We start from the raw sequence: 21,153 nt of genomic DNA on the forward strand, positions 1-21,153 counted from the left end.
GCAGTCTGGGTTTTGAATCATGTGTGCGGTGTTCAGCCTGCAGACCGTAGCTCATAGCTGGGGAGACAATTAGGCATTCTCCTCCCTCCAGCCTGCAGGGGGGCATTAGACAGCTGACACAGACTGAGAATTCACCTCAGTCTAAGCGGCACTGCCTAGGAATTAAGACTGTCTGTTTGGAGGCTAGAGAGGGGAATGAGGAGCTTATTTGCCGTTTGTGATCTGTTAGTATAGGGGTAAGGGGGAGACTCTGATGTGTGGAGGGACATCTGGGAGCACCCGAGGTAAGGGGGGACTGTGATGTGTGGAGGGACTTTGATGGGGGCACCTGATGTTAGGAGGGACTCTGATGGGAGCACCTGATGTAATGGGGACTTTGATGGGGGCACCTGATGTTAGGAGGGACTCTTATGGGGGCACCTGATGTAATGAGGACTTTGATGGTGGCTCCTAATGTTAGGAGGGACTCTGATGGGGGCACTTGATGGATGGGGGGACTCTGATGGGGAAACCAGATGTAAGGGGGACTCTGATAGGGACACCAGATATATGGGGGACTTTGATGGGGTACCTGATGTAAGGGGGAACTCTGATGGGGATACCAGATGTAACGGAGACTGGTGGGGATACCAGACATAAGGCGGACTCTTATTGGATCATCTGATGTAAGGGGGACTCTGATGGGGATACCAGGCATAAGGGGGACTCTGATGGGGACACCAGATGTAAAGGGCACTCTGACTGGGACATCAGATGTAAAGGGGACTCTGTTGGGGACACCAGATATAAGGGGGACTCTAAAGGGTACACCAGATATGAGGGGACACACACACACCCAAAAAATACCTTCAGGATTCTGCTGAACATGAACGATCAATCCCCAGGCCCAGGTGATGGAAATCTGGCCTGGACCTGGTGATCGCTCCTGGCGAATGAGATCCTTCCCCTGCATGTGTAAGTGTAAACACAGCAGGGGAAGTGATGTCATCTCGTGCCTGTCTTTTCTGTTCCAGACCGAGGAGAGAGAACATCTCACAGTAAGTGCACCAAAACTACACTGACACCAGTTCATGTAGGTACACTTGCCACCCCCGATCACCCCCCCCCCCCCCCCAGTTAACCCCTTCACCTCCTGTCACTGAGTCACCCAGTGCAGTGTTCAAAAAAAATTTGATCACTGTACTGGTGTCATTAGTGACACTAATCAGTGTTAGGGTAATTAGTGGTAGGCACAGATAGGTCTAGGGACCCCCCAACCCCCCAATAAAGATTTAACCCCTTGCTTACCCCCTGTCACTAGTGATCACCGTATTAGTGTCACGGGTAATGCTGGTTAGCTAGATTTTCTTTTATAGCATCAAGGCACCCGCCGTATATTACCCAATAAAGGTTTAACCCCCTGATCACCCAGTGGGTGACATCTGGTTTTAGAGTCAGTCAAAGCCTGCATCGCCCCAGGCAATGTCAGATTAGTGCCAGTAGCGCTAACTCCCACGCACCCACCATACACCTCCCTTAGTAGTATAGTGTCTGAACAGATCAATATCTGATCTGATGAGAACTATATTAGCATCCCCAGCAGTTTAGGGTTCCCAAAAATGCAGTGTCAGTGGGATCAGCCCAGGAACGTTAACCATCATTTGCTTAGCAGGTACGCCATTCAGCTGCAGCACAGGCTTATTTATTCTGACAGTAACAATGTTTTCTCCCACGATACATAAAGCCATGACTCCAGCACTGCAGGAGGTTATTTCACCACCACAGTTAAAAAAAAGAGCATATATGCCGAAGCATGGGGGCAGGGGTGGAGAAGCGATTTGCTCCTAACATTAGGGGCAGATTGCCCCCATGCTTCGGCATATATTTTTTAGGCACAGATTGTGTTAAAAAATGTTTTATTTTGACTATTTTATTGTATTTGCTTTGCAGGTCTGGTAAGTCTAACTATTATACTGTAATTTTGATCGATTGCTTTTTTCTTCTCTTTTTTGTTGCTTAATGCCAATACAGGTATTGCCCCTACATGGTATAGAAAAATATGTAGCAAACTCACCCCTGTCTACGGGTATTCTGGCTCTTTTATGGACCATTCTTTGGCTTGTGTGTGCAACAAGATCTTTGGGGAATTGCTTCTATACTGGATTAGACTCTCATGTCCCCGTTTTGGAGGTAGGGGGAACATGCAATATCATGTTTTGTAGTGGGATATATTCTCAGTATTTCTTTTGGGTGTATGGGTTTTGGAGCCACACAACTGCAAAAATGTTTTTTATTTTTGTTCATTTTGTTTGTGTTAATGTAGCTTTCATGTATTATTATGTATTCATTTTTGTCTTTCTTTCTAGCTTCTATTTCTCTATACCTAGAAAGATTACTCTGCATCCTTTTTCCTGAAGAAGCCACAGAGGCGAAACATGAAGAAAAAATGGGAACGGAGTGTTTTATGTATAGAGTGCTGTAATTCCTGTTTTACTTTAATAGGTTTTATGTACAGATCTATGTTAGCAGGCATGATTGCAGTCACTACCTTTTCCCTATTTTTAACTCTTTCCAAATAAAAAATATTTGTCTGTTTTAACTTATGTGTTACTTGTATTATTAGGTACCTTAAAAGTCCCATATATCCAAGCCCATTCTATTTCTCTTAAATTTTGGGATGTTGGCACTAGGGATGAGCCGAACACCCCCCGGTTCGGTTCGCACCAGAACTTTCGAACGGACCCCAAATTCGAACGAACTTTAGAACCTCATTGAAGTCTATGGGACTCGAACGTTCGAAATTAAAAGTGCTAATTTTAACGGCTAATATGCAAGATACTGTCCTAAAAAGGGTTTGGGGATCTGGCTCCTGCCCCAGGGGACATGGGTCAGTGCCTAAAATGTTTTTAAAAATGGCCGTTTTGGCGGGAGCACTGATTTTAATGATGATTAAAGTGAAAAAAAAGTGAAATATTCCTTTAAATATGGTGCCTGGGGGGTGTCTGTAGTATGCCTGTGAAGTGCCACGTGTTTCCCGTGTTTAGAACAGTCCCTGCACAAAATGACATTAAACAGAAATAACATCATTTAAAACTGCTTGCGGTTTTAATGTTATATCTGGTTCCTGCAATATGGTTGAAAATCATTGATAAAAATGGCATGGGTAGCCCTCCCTGCCCATTACCAGCCCCTTTGGGTCTTGTACGCATATTAAGGGGAACCCCGTACCCATATTAAAAAAAGGAAATGCGTGTGGCCCCCAGGCCCTATATACTCAGAACAGCAGTATACAGGCGGTGCAAACAAGACAGGGACTGTGTAGGTTTGTTGTGTTAAGTTGAATCTGTGTGTAATTTTCAACTGGTACATTTTTAAAGTGTAGCTCCAGTCAAAAAAAACTATTTTTAAGCTTTTTGGAAAACATAGGGAAGGGTTATCACCCCTGTATAATTTGTTTTGTCGTCCATCTTTTTTCATCTCACTTGCTGTTGTCTCCTTCCGTTTGCAAGTAGGAGATGTTTGTAAGTTGGATGTTTGAAAGTAGGGGCCTGCCCTATATGCTCTGCAGAAATGGCGGAACAAGGTGTTGGTTTTGCCACAACATTGTAAGCCCTCAAAGTGACTCTTGCTGGGCGCTGGAGCGCCCTGCTGTGAACGATTATATCAAGAATTGTAATTACATGCCATTGTTGAACAGTGGTCGAAAAATTTACCTTTGGTGGTTGTGGTGCTGGTGCCACAACACTAAGTCCTCACAGTTACTCTGGGTGGGCACAGGAATGGGCCCTCCTGTGAAATATTATATCAAGAATTGTAATTACATGTCCCTGTTAAACAGTTGCAGAAAAATTGGGCCTTAGGCACTGGTGCTGGTGCCACGACACTGCAACCTCTCCCATATACTCTAGGTTTATTGCAGGAATTAGCCCTGCTGCAAAGCATTGCATCAAAAATTGTAATTAAACGCCCCTGTTAAACAGGGGCAGAAAAATTGGGCCTTAGGCACTGGTGCTGGTGCCACGACACTGCAACCTCTCCCATATACTCTAGGTTTATTGCAGGAATTAGCCCTGCTGCAAAGCATTGCATCAAAAATTGTAATTAAACGCCCCTGTTAAACAGGGGCAGAAAAATTGGGCTTTTGGCGCTGGTGCCACCACACTGCAACCTCTCCCATATACTCTAGTTTTATTGCAGGAATTAGCCCTGCTGCAAAGCATTGCATCAAAAACTGTACTTAAATGCCCCTGTTAAACAGGGGCAGAAAAATTGGGCCTTAGGCACTGGTGCTGGTGCCACCACACTGCAACCTCTCCCATATACTCTAGTTTTATTGCAGGAATTAGCCCTGCTGCAAAGCATTGCATCAAAAATTTTAATTAAACGCCCCTGTTAAACAGGGGCAGAAAAATTGGGCTGATGGCATCACCCAGAACCGGAAATGTTCTTCCAACATATCAGCGGAGGAGGAAGAGGATAGACAATCAACATAACAGGACAGTCACTCAGCATCAGCATAGGCAGTCTTGAAGGGATGTGATATTTCAAAAAAAATTATTCGGTTACATCAGCTTCAGGTGCTTGGTAGCTGTGGGTGTTCCAAGACTGATTCATCTTGATGAAGGTCAGTCGATCAACTGATTCGGTGGACAGGCGCACCCTGTGATCGGTAACAAAGCCACCAGCAGCACTGAAGGTGCGTTCCGAAAGAACGCTGGATGCAGGACAGGCCAGTAGCTCAATTGCATACTGTGCAAGCTCTGGCCAGTGATCCATCCTCAAGACCCAGTAAGCCAGAGGATTTTCGGTGGGAAAGGTGTCCAAGTCTGACCTTGCCCCTAGGTATTCCTGCACCATGTAAATCAGACGATGGTGATGGTTGCTGGAACCGATCATATCTTGGGGCAGCTACCTCCTCCCAGCCACGTACAAGTCCACGTGTTTCTTGGGACTGTAAATCATCCCTACAAGACTGCTGCTGATGCTGAGTGCCAGCCTCCACCTCCATGCTGACACAATCATCCTCCTCCTCCTCTTCCTCATCCTCTTCCTGTGTAATGGGTGGCACAGCAGGAACACTGTCTGGATAAAGGGGGCCTTGAGAGGCAAGGAAGTCCTCCTCTTCCTGTCTCTGTTCTGCCTCAAGTGCCCTGTCCATTATTCCACGCAGCGTATGCTCCAAGAGGTGGACAAGTACACTGGTGCACTGTCACTGCTCACCATCCTTGTGGCCTCCTCAAACGGTGACAGGACAGTGCATGCATCCCTGATCATGCCCCACTGGCATGGTGAAAAAAAACCAAGCTCCCCTGACCCTGTCCTGGTGCCGTAGTCGCACAGGTACTCATTGATGGCCCTTTGCTGCGTGTGCAGCCGCTGCAGCATGGCCAACGTTGAGTTCCACCTGGTGGGCATGTCACATATAAGGCGGTTCTTGGGCAGGTTCAACTCCTTTTGGAGCTCAGCCAGCCGAGCACAGGCATTAAATGATCGGCGGAAATGCACACAGACTTTCCTGGCCTGCTTCAGGACATCCTGTAAGCCGGGGTGCCTGCCCAAGAACCGCTGCACCACCAGGTTAAGGACGTGAGCTACACAGGGCACATGGGTCAGTTGTCCCTGTCGGAGGGCGGAGAGGAGGTTGGTGCCATTGTCACAAACCACCATTCCTGGCTTAAGCTGGCGTGGCGTCAACCACCTCTCGGCCTGCCCCTGCAGAGCTGACAAAACATCCACCCCAGTGTGGCTCCTGTCCCCCAAACAAACCAGCGCAAGCACGGCATGGCATCGTTTTGCCTGAGTACTTGCGTAGCCCCTGGAATGCCTAAGGAGCACCGCTGGTTCTGAGGACAGAGCACTGGAAGAGGCCATGGAGGAAGAAGAAGAGGAGGGGGTGGAGGAGAGAGGTGTGTCACAACCAATATTAGCATTTTGGAGGCGTGGTGGCGGAACAACCTCCAACACTACTGCACCTTGTCCTGCATCCTTCCCAGCTGCCAGAAGAGTGACCCAATGGGCCGTGAAAGACAGGTAACGTCCCTGTCCATGCCTGCTGGACCATGAGTCAGCGGTAATATGCACCTTACCGCTGACCGCCCTGTCCAGCGAGGCAAGGACATTGCCTTCCACATGCCGGTAGAGAGCCGGAATCGCCTTCCGTGAGAAAAAGTGGCGTTTGGGGACCTGCCACTGAGGAATCGCACATTGTACAAACTCACGGAAGGGGGCCGAGTCTACCAACTGAAAAGGCAGCAGTTGAAGTGCTAGCAATTTAGCCAAGCTAGCATTCAACCACTGGGCATGTGGATGGCTGGGAGTGAACTTCTTTCGCAGGTCCAGCAGCTGGGGCAGGGACATTTGCCTGCTATAATCGGATGTGGGTGTACTGCTAGCAGAGTGCCCGGAAGCACTTGGCTGTGACACACCTAATTCTACACCTTCATTCCTCTCAGAGCAGGTTTCAGAGAGGACTGAAGGTCTACTGGGGTTGGAGATGCCAGCTGATGAGGAGCAAGGAGAGGTCCGCTTTGTTCTTTGGTGTGGGTCTTTGAGGTACGCTTGCCAACGAGCTGCATGGCAGGTCAACATATGTCTGGTCAAGCATGTGGTGCCCAAGCGGCTGATGTTTTGGCCACGCGAGATACGCTTGAGACATATGTTGCAAATAGCAACGGTGCGATCTGATGCACTCGTCTCAAAGGCCCACACCAAAGAACTTTTAGAAAAACGCGGAGAGGCAGCGCCCTGCACAGGCGGAGCTCTGCGGTGTGATTCAGTCGGTGTGCTGCCCCTAAGCTGGCCCCCGGAGGGCATCCTGGCTCGTTGGACATGTGCCTCCTCCTCCTCCTCCTCTCTACTACCAGGCACCCACGTGGAGTCAGTGCCCTCATCATCCCCTCCCTCTTCATCGCTGTAGCAAACCTGGCAGTATGCTGCAGCTTGTGGAACATGACTGCCAGATTGCTGTCCTTCTTGGGCATCCCCTCTCTCTGCGCTCATGCTACTGCCTTCCTCTAGCTGAGTGTCATCATCAGAGCCTACAAAACACTGGGCATCCTCCTGGAGCATGTACCCAACACTGTGCTCAAAGAGTTCAGGAGACTCCTCAGGAGGACGTGGTGGGTCTAGGGAAGGAGTCACTGATGATGACATTGAGAGGAGGGAAGACGAAGCGTTGGCAGCTGCTTTGCTAGTACCCTGGGTGAGAGAGGATGAGGAGGATGAAGAGGGCTTGGTCATCCACTCTACCAAGTCGTTGGCATGTTGCGGTTCAACATGTCCAGCTGCCGAAAAGAAGGACAAGTGTATCCCATGGCCATGTGCTGATGACAATGCACCGCGTCCACGACCAGCACTGTTGTCTCTAGACACAGAGCCTGCTTGCCCTCTTTTATCGGCTCGCGCCTGTCTGCCTCTCCTTGCTGGCCTTCCAGACATGGTAATGGCCTGAAGGGAGTTGGGTAAAACAGCAGTGTAATAGAGTCACACAACACCCACTAAGCCCTGCAGATGGCTCTATTAGAGAACAGCAATAAAGGGTAGATACAGGTGTATATTGTGCTGGAGGCACAAAAAACCCACTAACTCCTGCAGATGCCTTTATTATAGAACACCAGAGATAAAGGGGTATATACAGATGTATACTGTGCTGTGCTGGAGGCACACACAACTTCCAATAACTCCTGCAGATGGCAAGTGGGCTCAAATAGAGAAGAGCTATGTAGGTGGATATAGCGGTGTGTACTGGGTACAGAGCACGCAGACAGCACGCACAAGCTCCAAACACTACTGACTGCAAGCTCTATTATAAAAGATAGATCACTAGCTATATAGGTGAGGTGAATATAGCGGTGTATACTGCGGTCAGGGCAAGCAGACAACAACCACTACAGAAGAGCAAGATCGAAAATCGGCCGATAACGATCGGTGTGTACTGTGTTGAAGGTACACAGAACACCCACTAACTGCTTCAGATGCCAACACACTACACAAGGCCGCCGCGCTGGCCGCCTTATATAGTGTGGGGCGTGTACTACACAGCCTGAGCTATGATTGGCCACAGGCATCCTGCCTGTGGCCAATCATGGCTCTCCTCGCTGCTGGCGCTGTGATTGGCCAAGCATGCGGGGTCACAGTGCATGCTTGGCCAATCATGAGCCAGAAATGCACTGCGATGACCAGGGGAGGGCTGGCAGCCTTAGGCCTGGGGGGCAAGCCCAGTCAAGTGGCCCATTGAACCACCTAATCAGCTCACCATCCATCTGCACCACATTGCCCGCACAGAGAGAGAGGGGGAGACTGCTCCACATTGCCCCAGAGAAAGAGCGACCACTCCACACTGCCTGCACAAGGAGAGAGACCGCTTCACACTGCCTGCACAGAGAGAGAGACCGCTTCACACTGCCTGCACAGGGAGAGAGACCGCTTCACACTGCCTGCACAGGGAGAGAGACCGCTTCACACTGCCTGCACAGGGAGAGAGACCGCTTCACACTGCCTGCACAGGGAGAGAGACCGCTTCACACTGCCTGCACAGGGAGAGAGACCGCTTCACACTGCCTGCACAGGGAGAGAGACCGCTTCACACTGCCTGCACAGGGAGAGAGACCGCTTCACACTGCCTGCACAGAGAGAGAGAGAGAGAGACTGCTTCACACTGCCTGCACAGAGACAGACCACTTCACACTGCCTGCACAGAGAGACCGCTTCACACTGCCTGCACAGAGAGACCGCTTCACACTGCCTGCACAGAGAGACCGCTTCACACTGCCTGCACAGAGAGACCGCTTCACACTGCCTGCACAGACAGAGAGACCGCTTCACACTGCCTGCACAGAGAGAGAGACCGCTTCACACTGCCTGCACAGAGAGACCGTTTCACACTGCCTGCACAGAGAGACCGCTTCACACTGCCTGCACAGAGAGACCGCTTCACACTGCCTGCACAGAGAGAGAGACCGCTTCACACTGCCTGCACAGAGAGAGACCGCTTCACACTGCCTGCACAGAGAGAGACCGCTTCACACTGCCTGCACAGAGAGAGAGAGAGAGACCACTTCACGCTTCCTGCACAGAGAGAGAGAGAGAGAGAGAGAGAGAGAGACCGCTTCACGCTTCCTGCACAGAGAGAGAGAGACCGATTCACACTGCCTGCACAGAGAGAGAGAGAGAGAGAGACCGCTTCACACTGCCTGCACAGAGAGAGAGAGAGAGAGAGAGAGAGAGAGAGACCGCTTCACACTGCCTGCAGAGAGAGAGAGACCGCTTCACACTGCCTGCACAGAGAGAGACCGCTTCACACTGCCTGCACAGAGAGAGAGAGAGACCGCTTCACACTGCCTGCACAGAGAGAGACCGCTTCACACTGCCTGCACAGAGAGAGACCGCTTCACACTGCCTGCACAGAGAGGGAGAGAGACCGCTTCACACTGCCTGCACAGAGAGGGAGAGAGAGACCGCTTCACACTGCCTGCACAGAGAGGGAGAGAGAGACCGCTTCACACTGCCTGCACAGAGAGAGAGAGACCGCTTCACGCTTCCTGCACAGAGAGAGAGAGAGACCGCTTCACGCTTCCTGCACAGAGAGAGAGAGACCGCTTCACACTGCCTGCACAGAGAGACTGCTTCACACTGCCTGCACAGAGAGAGAGAGAGACCGCTTCACACTGCCTGCACAGAGAGAGACCACTTCACACTGCCTGCACAGAGAGAGAGAGACAGCTTCACACTGCCTGCACAGAGAGAGAGAGAGAGAGACCGCTTCATACTGCCTGCACAGAGAGGGAGAGAGAGACTGCTTCACACTGCCTGCACAGAGAGAGAGAGAGACCGCTTCACACTGCCTGCACAGAGAGAGAGAGAGACCGCTTCATACTGCATGCACAGAGAGGGAGAGAGAGACTGCTTCACACTGCCTGCACAGAGAGAGAGAGACCGCTTCACACTGCCTGCATAGAGAGGGAGAGAGAGGCGGTTTCACACTGCCTGCACAGAGAGAGAGACCGCTTCACGCTTCCTGCAGAGAGAGAGAGAGAGACCGCTTCACACTGCCTGCACAGAGGGAGAGAGAGAGAGAGAGAGAGACCGCTTCACACTGCCTGCACAGAGGGAGAGAGAGAGACCGCTTCACACTGCCTGCACAGAGGGAGAGATAGAGAGAGAGACCGCTTCACGCTTCCTGCAGAGAGAGAGAGAGACCGCTTCACACTGCCTGCACAGAGAGACCGTTTCACACTGCCTGCACAGAGAGACCGCTTCACACTGCCTGCACAGAGAGACCGCTTCACACTGCCTGCACAGAGAGACCGCTTCACACTGCCTGCACAGAGAGAGAGACCGCTTCACACTGCCTGCACAGAGAGAGACCGCTTCACACTGCCTGCACAGAGAGAGACCGATTCACACTGCCTGCACAGAGAGAGACCGCTTCACACTGCCTGCACAGAGAGAGAGAGAGAGAGACCACTTCACGCTTCCTGCACAGAGAGAGAGAGAGAGAGACCGCTTCACGCTTCCTGCACAGAGAGAGAGAGACCGATTCACACTGCCTGCACAGAGAGAGAGAGAGAGAGAGACCGCTTCACACTGCCTGCACAGAGAGAGAGAGAGAGAGACCGCTTCACACTGCCTGCAGAGAGACCGCTTCACACTGCCTGCACAGAGAGAGACCGCTTCACACTGCCTGCACAGAGAGAGAGAGAGACCGCTTCACACTGCCTGCAGAGAGAGAGAGAGAACGCTTCACACTGCCTGCACAGAGAGAGACCACTTCACACTGCCTGCACAGAGAGAGACCGCTTCACACTGCCTGCACAGAGAGGGAGAGAGACCGCTTCACACTGCCTGCACAGAGAGAGAGAGACCGCTTCATGCTTCCTGCACAGAGAGAGAGAGAGACTGCTTCACGCTGCCTGCACAGAGAGACTGCTTCACACTGCCTGCACAGAGAGAGAGAGACCGCTTCACACTGCCTGCACAGAGAGAGACTGCTTCACACTGCCTGCACAGAGAGAGACCGCTTCACACTGCCTGCACAGAGAGAGAGAGACCGCTTCACACTGCCTGCACAGAGAGAGAGAGAGAGACCGCTTCATACTGCCTGCACAGAGAGGGAGAGAGAGACTGCTTCACACTGCCTGCACAGAGAGAGAGAGAGAGACCGCTTCACACTGCCTGCACAGAGAGAGACCGCTTCACACTGCCTGCACAGAGAGAGAGACCGCTTCACACTGCCTGCACAGAGAGAGAGAGAGACCGCTTCATACTGCATGCACAGAGAGGGAGAGAGAGACTGCTTCACACTGCCTGCACAGAGAGAGAGAGAGACCGCTTCACACTGCCTGCACAGAGAGAGAGAGAGACCGCTTCATACTGCATGCACAGAGAGGGAGAGAGAGGCGGTTTCACACTGCCTGCACAGAGAGAGAGAGACCGCTTCACACTGCCTGCACAGAGAGAGAGAGAGAGAGAGAGAGACCGCTTCACGCTTCCTGCAGAGAGAGAGAGAGAAACCGCTTCACACTGCCTGCACAGAGGGAGAGAGAGAGAGAGACCGCTTCACACTGCCTGCACAGAGGGAGAGAGAGAGACCGCTTCACACTGCCTGCACAGAGGGAGAGAGAGAGAGAGAGAGACCGATTCACGCTTCCTGCAGAGAGAGAGAGAGAGACCGCTTCACACTGCCTGCACAGAGAGAGAGAGAGAGAGAGACAGCTTCATACTGCCTGCACAGAGAGGGAGAGAGAGACCGCTTCACACTGCCTGCACGGAGAGGGAGAGAGAGACCGCTTCACACTGCCTACACAGAGAGGGAGAGAGAGACAGCTTCACACTGCCTGTACAGAGAGGGAGAGAGAGACGGCTTCACACTGCCTACACAGAGAGGGAGAGAGAGACAGCTTCACACTGCCTGTACAGAGAGGGAGAGAGAGACGGCTTCACACTGCCTGCACAGAGAGAGAGAGAGAGAGAGAGAGAGAGACCGCTTCATACTGCCTGCACAGAGAGAGAGAGAGAGAGAGAGAGAGACCGCTTCATACTGCCTGCACAGAGAGAGAGAGAGAGACCGCTTCACACTGCCTGCACAGAGAGAGACCGCTTCACACTGCCTGCACAGAGAGAGAGACCGCTTCACACTGCCTGCACAGAGAGAGAGAGAGACCGCTTCATACTGCATGGACAGAGAGGGAGAGAGAGACTGCTTCACACTGCCTGCACAGAGAGAGAGAGAGACCGCTTCACACTGCCTGCACAGAGAGAGAGAGAGACCGCTTCATACTGCATGCACAGAGAGGGAGAGAGAGGCGGTTTCACACTGCCTGCACAGAGAGAGAGAGACCGCTTCACACTGCCTGCACAGAGAGAGAGAGAGAGAGAGAGAGAGACCGCTTCACGCTTCCTGCAGAGAGAGAGAGAGAAACCGCTTCACACTGCCTGCACAGAGGGAGAGAGAGAGAGAGACCGCTTCACACTGCCTGCACAGAGGGAGAGAGAGAGACCGCTTCACACTGCCTGCACAGAGGGAGAGAGAGAGAGAGAGAGAGACCGCTTCACGCTTCCTGCAGAGAGAGAGAGAGAGACCGCTTCACACTGCCTGCACAGAGAGAGAGAGAGAGAGAGACAGCTTCATACTGCCTGCACAGAGAGGGAGAGAGAGACCGCTTCACACTGCCTGCACAGAGAGGGAGAGAGAGACCGCTTCACACTGCCTACACAGAGAGGGAGAGAGAGACAGCTTCACACTGCCTGTACAGAGAGGGAGAGAGAGACGGCTTCACACTGCCTACACAGAGAGGGAGAGAGAGACAGCTTCACACTGCCTGTACAGAGAGGGAGAGAGAGACGGCTTCACACTGCCTGCACAGAGAGAGAGAGAGAGAGAGAGAGAGAGAGACCGCTTCATACTGCCTGCACAGAGAGAGAGAGACCGCTTCATACTGCCTGCACAGAGAGAGAGAGAGAGAGAGAGAGAGAGAGAGACCGCTTCACACTGCCTGCAGAAAGAAAGAGACTGATTGACACTGCTTGAAGAGAGAGTAATGTAAATAAGGTGGAGTTCAAAGTGAATCGTGCCATTAGCTGGAGGGATTGGCATTTAGAAGGTTAAAACAGGCAGGGAGGAAATGTGATGATACCTCCTCACTGCCTGTCAAATTCCTCAGAAAAGTGACCCGAGCATGAATCGCTTTTCAGTGGAGTGGCAGTGCCTGTGACAAGTGAATAGCCCTTGGGCTCACACTGGTGTGCTGTTTGGCTGCAGTGCTGGTGTACTGGTGGTTTTCTTTAGCCACAGTCCCCCAGATATCTTTTAAGTTGCAAATTTTTTGCTGCATTTTCTAAAAGTGCCCCAAAGATGCAGCATGCAGGACTTTTTTTGTGCACTTCAGAACATGCAGTAAAAATGTTCAACCTAATAGTGGTCTATGGGGCCAGAGGTAACATGCAGGAAGACTACCAGCTCTGCAGCATACCAGTGTCAGTGTGAACCTCTTCATACCACCTAGGGCAAGGTACAGTCAGGGCTGGACTGGGACAAAAATTTGGCCCTGGACTTCATCCAGACCGGCCCACTCCAATTTTGCAAACACGCACAAAAACAGTATGCTGCGCACTTGCACGAGAGTGACGTCATCACGGCCCGGCTAGACACATAGCAGGAGTATGCAAACTCAGAAGCCAACAGCACACTGCTGGTGATCTTTTATTTTCCAGCCCCCCCCCCCCCCTCTACCCCCTGGTGTCCCCTTGTCACCTGCCCGAAGTCTGGCTCTGCATTATATATTTTAAAATAAACAACTAATGCGCACACTTATTTTTGATCAACCGCAGTAATGAGAAGCTGCCAACATCAAACAGGTTTAGGCCCCTTTCACACGGGACGGATCAGTAATGATCCGCCCCGTGATGATCCACTCGCTCAGCGGGGATCGCTCCATTGTCCCCGCTAAGCTGGCTGCGGACAGGGCGGTCTCCGCACACTGTGCGGGGACCACCCTGTCAGCTCTCCGCTCTCCTCTAAGGGGATCGGATGCGTACGGACCGTCTGTCCGTCCTAATCCGATCCGCTCTGCAGACGGATAAAAAAATAGGATTTTCCTCCGTCTGCAGAATCGGACTGTTGCGATGGCGGAGGAAATCGGGTGTCTGCGGATGCTCATCCGCATACACCCGCTATCCCATAGGGATGAATGTATGTCCGTATTTCATCCGCAAACGGATGGATGAAATACGGACATATCATCCGCATGTGTGAAAGGGGCCTAACACAAACCCACAGATAAATTGAATATATAGCAAAGGATGTGATGCTAACCAAAATAACATAAAAAAAAATCCATTTGGTGAAAATAATGATTCAAATAATACAAAAAATCCAACATAGCTAAAAGTACATCAAACGTGTCAATTAATATTGAAATGTGCATAAAAAAAATTTTCAGCAAAAAATTCATATATAAACCATTCATTATAATTAAAACCATTTTATCCAAACTATGTCCTTGGTATTAAAGTGCAAAAAGAGTGCAAAAAAAAAGGGGGGTTTTTAATAAGCATTTTTTATATATGATTTTTTGCTGAAAATATTTTTATGCACATTTTAATATTAATTGACAGTTTTGGTGAACTTTTAGCCATGTTGGATTTTGCATATTATTTTAACCATTATTTTCACCAAATTGATTTTTTATGTTATTTTATTTAGCACCACATCATATATATATATATATATATATATATATATATATAGAGAGAGAGAGAATATGGCTATATATATATATATATATATATATATAGCTGTATATAGAATATGGCTGTGTGTATGATATATATATATATATATATATATATATATATATATATATATATATATATATATATATATATATATATATATATATATATATATATATATATATATATATATATATATATATATATCATACACACAGCCATATTCTATATACAGCTATATATATATATATATATATATATATATATATATATATATATATATATATATATATATATATATATAATATATAGCCATGTGCTATACACAGTATTCAATGGGCCGGCCGGTTACCTGGATGGGTTCCTGCAGCACCGCCATCCTCCAGGCTCCCTCGTCTGCTCCGGGGACTTCTCTGCCTGACGGCTGCTCTCACGGCGGCCCCCGGCTCATTTAAACTCACAGCGTCCGTTACCGCGGGGGCCGCCGGAGATAGCCGAGTTTTGTTTGCTGAAAATCGCTGTCGGAGAGGAGCAGGGCGGGGGAAGCCGAGCGGTGGCGGAAAAGGACGACTGTGGGCCGGAGGTGGCCGAAGATGTGTGCAATACTATTGTTGTGAGAGTGCCGAGTGGGGGCGGAAAGAGACGAAGTGCGCGGCGCTGCGCTCGGAAGTACAGCGGTGCTCAAATGAATGGCTGTGCGAGTAGCGCAGCCATTCATTTGGCTAGGCTGTCACTGAAACCGGCCCACCGAGCCATCGGCCCACCGGGAATCTCCCGGTAGTCCCGATGGCCAGTACATGCCTGGGTACAGTCACAGGCTGCCAGAAAGAAAACTCTTTAGCTTTAGCTCTTTAGCTTGGAGAGGAGAGAGAGAGGAGAGTAGAGAGAAAGGAGAGGAGAGAGATTGAGAAGAGAGAGAAATGAGAGAGAAATTAGAAGAGAAGAGAGAGAGAGAGAGAAGGGAGGGATGAGAAGCTCACTTACATGGACGATCACTGGATTTCAGCCGACTGCTTGATTTTAACTTTCCCGCCCACACATCCTCTTCACAGACAGCACACTGGCTGCCCGGAGTGTGGGCGGGGCAAGCAAGAGCAGATCTACCAGCCATTCATATGGAGGAGGGAGGGGCTGGACTGGGCTGCGCTCTGTAACACAGAGTTTCAGCCCAGTGACAGAACACATTGCTGGATGGAGCTGCTGCACTCGGCCAGCTCAGACACTGCACATGCGCAGTTGTGAGCTGGACACCAGACAAATTATACAGCAAATCAGAGCGGCCCGGAGGGCAAATGCATGCCTGCCCCCTGGCCCAGCCCGCCCCTGGCAATGACACAGTGCATTGTGGGCCGTGAGCGCTACACGAATTTGGCTCGAACGGCCCATAACGTTCGGAATTCGCCGAACGGGCGAACAGCCGATGTTCGAGTCGAACATATGTTCGACTTGAACACGAAGCTCATCCCTAGTTGGCACCATACTGTGTAATTATGGGACCAATCTTTGTCCAACACTCTTAAATGTTATACTGTAATGTTACTTTGTTTTATTGTTAACCATCATTTGCTTAACAGGTACACCATTCAGCTGCAGAGCGGATTTATTTATCTTGACAGCAACAGCGGTTAGTCCCATGATATACGTAAATCAGCGATTCCAATGCTGTAGGAGTTGATTTCACCAACACAGTTAAAAGAAAACGGTGCATGTATGCCCATCATTAGAAGTGGGCGGATGAAGGGCGTTATTCTAATGGTGGGCATACCCACCGATCAATCTCTTTTTTTTTTCATTCAGCCCACAGGCTGCATGTAAAAAAGAACATTACAATATATGCCCAACAAGGACCAGAAACATACTGGTATGTTGCTGGACTTTGAGTGGTTATACCATGATCGTCTTGATATCATTCTTTTCAGCCAGCAGTCGGATTTCATATAAAAGCAATCCTAGTAGCAGCTAATTAGCCTCTAGTCTGTTTTTACAAGAAGTGGGAGGGAACGTTTCTCAGGCTGTCCTGTCCAAACAGGGAACTCGAGAATGCAGCCAGTGGTTCAGCCAGCTGACCATAGAGCTGGATCAGAGACCAGAATGGCTCCAATCATCTCTATGGTCTAAGAAACCAGAAGCTGCAACAGGGGCGTACCTAGAGCATTTGGCACCCGGGGCGGATCCTATATCTGGCACCCCCCACCTTAAAATGTAAAAACACCCCACTGTGCCTCCTGCATACCTCTGCATCCTTCAATATCTTTTTGTCACTACTGTGTACCCCCCCTCTCCGCAACTGCACCTCTGGACCCCTTTAAATTACACATCACCCTGCACCTCTGGACCCCTTTACATTACACAGCACCCTGCACCTCTGGACCCCTTTACATTACACAGCACCCTGCACCTCTGGCCCCCTTTATATTACACAGGACCTTGCACCTAAGGACCTCTTTACATTACACAGCATCCTGCACCTCTGGACCCCTTTACATTACACAGCCCTTGTACCTCTGGACCCCTTTACATAACACAGTACCCCGAACCTCCTGACCCCTTTACGTTACACAGCCCTTGTACCTCTGGACCCCTTTACATTACACAGCACCCTGAACCTCTGGACCCCTTTACATCACACAGCCCTTGTACCTCTGGACCCCTTTACATTACACAGCACCCTGCACCTCTGCACCCCTTTACATTACACAGCCCCTCACAGCTCTGAACCCCCTGCATGTTACACAGACCCCCTACAGTGCAGACCTCCCTACCGTACAGGCCCCCCATCTACAGTGTAGAACCCCCTACAGTACAGACCCCCCTACAGTACAGAATCCTCACCTACAGTGCAGACCCTCCTATAGTACAGACACCTCCACCCTACAGCGCAGACCCCCCTACAGTACAGAATCCTCCCCTACAGAGCAAACCCTCCTACAGTACAGACCCCTCCACCCTACAGCGCAGACCCCCCTACAGTACAGACTTCCCTACAGTACAGACCTCTCCCCCCTACAGTGCAAACCCCCCCCCTACAGTACAGAATCCTCCCCTACAGTAAGAACTCCCCTACAGTACAGACCCCCTTACAGTGCAGGCCCCTCCCCTGCAGTACAGACCCCCCCCTACAGTGCAGAATCCTCCCCTACAGTACAGACCCCCCCCCCCTACAGTACAGACCCCCCCCTACAGTGCATACCCCCCTACAGTGCCAAATCTTCCCCTACTGTACAGACCCCTCCCCTTATAGTGCAGACCCCCTATAGTACAGCCCCCCCTACAGTGCAGGACCCCCTCCCTACAGTGCAGACCCCCCTACAGTGCAGGACCCCCCCTACAGTGCAGACCCCCCTACAGTGCAGGACCCCCCCTACAGTGCAGACCCCTCCTACAGTGCAGGACCCCTCCTACAGTGCAGGACCCCTCCTACAGTGCAGACCCCCCCCCCACAGTGCAGACCCCCCCCCACAGTGCAGACCCCCTACAGTAAAGAACCCCCCTACAGTGCCAAATCTTCCCCTACTGTACAGACCCCCTACAGTACAGGACCCCCCCTACAGTGCAGGTCCCCTCCTACTGTGTAGGACCCCTCCTACAGTGCAGACCCCCCCTACAGTGCAGACCCCCCCACAGTGCACAGACCCCCCCACAGTGCACAGACCCCCCTACAGTGCTCAGACCCCCCTAACAATACAGCCCCCTCCCACAGGCCCATAATGTACCCGAACACACATGAAGAGCCCAAGGCAGTGACATTGCAGGGGGGAGGTGCGAACAGCACCCGAGTGAAGTGACACCTGACGGCTCAGCATTGCATGACAGAGCAATTACCAGTTAAAGCAGTGCAGTGCCAAATTATAAATTGAGCAGCCAAATTCTCCAGGACTGAAGTGGTTAAGGGTGTGCACACGTAGGCAAACATATTATTTTAGTTTTTTTTATTTGTGCTTCCTTCCACTTAAAAGATTTCAGTTTGCTGTTCAACTGAGTTGTAAAGTTTATAGGTCATATTAAAGGAGGTATTTTTGTCTCATTTTTTTACATCCCAGAAACCTGACATTTTAGCAGGGGCGTGTAGACTTTTTATATCCACTGTATATACTGTGTGTGTGTGTATATATATATATATATATATATATATATATATATATATATATATATATATATATATATACACTGGATTTATTGACATATAATACTCACTTTTTCACTATGAAAATCGGGTGCAAATAGCGTGTGCGTGTTATACACCAATACTTCAATTTTAGCTGCCTCGGAGGGGACAGGGAAGGGGGTGGGACGAGTGCCGTCAGATTACATACAGTGAGAATCTCCTGATTACTTGGCGGCCTCTGTAATAGGAAGTCCCGTCTCCTGGGCCACCATTGGACTACTGTTCTGTCTATCATAGGAGATTCTCACTGTATGTAATCTGTCAGCGTTCCTCCCCCCGTCCCTTCTAGGCTGCAGATGGGCATTGATCAGGCTGCACTGATGGCAAGGGCGAGGCTGCTGTATTGAAGCAATGGTGAGGCTGTTGCATTGAAGGCAATGGTGAGGCTTCTGCATTGATGGCAATGGTGAGGCTGGTGCGTTGATGGCAATGGTGAGGCTGGTGCGTTGATGGCAATGGTGAGGCTGGTGCGTTGAAGGCAATGGTGAGGCTGGTGCGTTGAAGCCAATGGTGAGGCTGCTGCATTGATGGCAATGGTGAGGATGCTGCATTGAAGGCAATGGTGAGGATGCGGCATTGAAGGCAATGGTGAGGCTGCTGCATTGAAAGCAATGGTGAGGCTGGTGCATTGAAGGCAATGGTGAGGCTGGTGCATTGAAGGCAATGGTGAGGCTGGTGCATTGAAGGCAATGGTGAGGCTGCTGCATTGAAGGCAATGGTGAGGCTGCTGCATTGATGCAATGGTGAAACTGCAGATGGGAACTGACCCTTATTTTGCTTCAAAGTTCCTTATTTAAAAAAAAAAATTCTGGAAACGTCCCTCTTAAAATGAATGTGCGTGTTATACACCTGTGCATGTTATATGCCGATAAATACGATACATTCTTCATACATTCTTTATTTTACAAATAAACACATATAATAAGGAAGGATACATTTGTGAAACTGGTTTCATAGATTTGTATTGTATGTGTGAGGTAGTGCTAGACTTTGTCAGTGTTGAGTAGGCCTGCAGTAGCTTGCCTCAATGAGAGTCCTTTCATGTGAAAACTGTGGAGGTAGGCAAGAAGCTCTGTGCATAAAAACACTTTTCTCTTACCACTGAAGATGTAATAGCCAACCCAGAACATCGATATTATATTATGACACAGACTGCGGTCCCTAGGACTAACATGTCTACCACTACTGTAAGGGGGGGGGGGGGGCAATCCCCGAAATTGCATTTGCTATGTTTTATGGCACACAAATAACTTGATCATTGCCAACCTGCTGGAATTTTCAAGAATCCCTCATTCATGCGCAGTGCTCCTCGGCTATCTATAGTCTCTTCAGTGGTCCCAAAGTGAGAGCACAGTAGAAACTGTTGACTGCCTTCCTCTTGTTTAATATCAGTAGGGAGCACCCCCAGGCAAGCAGGGTGTCATCTAGCTGGATGTACCAGTTCAGCGTGAGCTACTGAGCTCTGTAAACAGACATTTTATAACAAATCAGTTAAAATCAGCCTGCTAAAATGTAAAAAGATCCACCTGCTGCATGCAATATTTTATATGTAGCCGATTTTAATTCTTAAAGAGGAATTCCACCCATTCACACAAAAAGTGTAGCTGCTGACTATTAATAATCAGACACTCACCTGTCTCACAGTCCAGCGATGTGGGCATACGAATCCCCGCTCCTCTCCCCCTCCTCTCTCACTGGGATTCTTACTTTGGGCGCCCCGGCTGCGGCTTCACAGTCAGCACACACTGCGCATGCTCGAGCCGCGCTGCATGCTGTGATTGGCCGGGCAATCTTCTGGGACTTGTAATGTGTCCCAAAAGTTTGCAGGGGGTAGGGGGAGAGGTGATCTTCCTTCTGGTGCTGCGACGCCAGGGAAGAAAGTGGGAGCTGGGTGCCTGTAAAAACAGGGTAGCTGCCCCCCCCCCCAAAAAAATGACATGCCAAATGTGGCATGTCAGGGGGTCACCAGCACTTAAAGCAGAAGTTCCATTTTGGGTGGAACGCCACTTTAAAAAATTATCTATTTTTTTAACTATATTCTTTGTCCTAATCACAAATAGAAGCAATTAATAATAATCAAAAAAAAAAAAACCCATGCATTCCCCTTAACAGTCTTGTGACTGATTTCCAATGATAATTATGAGAAAGGGAGAGAGATTAAAATGAAAGAAAAGGAAAGAAGAAAAGAAAAAAAAAAAAAAGAAATTAGAAATAAAGGAAAAGGACAGACTAAAAAATCTGGTACACATGCTACTGTAAGCCATGCTGTATAACTAATA

At 49.8% G+C, this 21,153-nt stretch overlaps 1 protein-coding gene across 1 annotated transcript in view; it reads right to left on the bottom strand.

The window, feature by feature from the left end:
• LOC143995710 (histo-blood group ABO system transferase-like) overlaps positions 1-21,153 on the bottom strand; it is a 79,160-nt gene that overhangs the window by 21,264 nt on the left and 36,743 nt on the right. The gene's annotated exons all lie outside the window — the stretch shown is intronic.

Source organism: Lithobates pipiens, unplaced genomic scaffold (assembly GCF_037356315.1).
Source record: "Lithobates pipiens isolate NorthernLeopardFrog02 unplaced genomic scaffold, aLitPip1_a1.2 Scaffold_188, whole genome shotgun sequence".
Taxonomy (NCBI): Eukaryota; Metazoa; Chordata; class Amphibia; order Anura; family Ranidae; genus Lithobates; species Lithobates pipiens.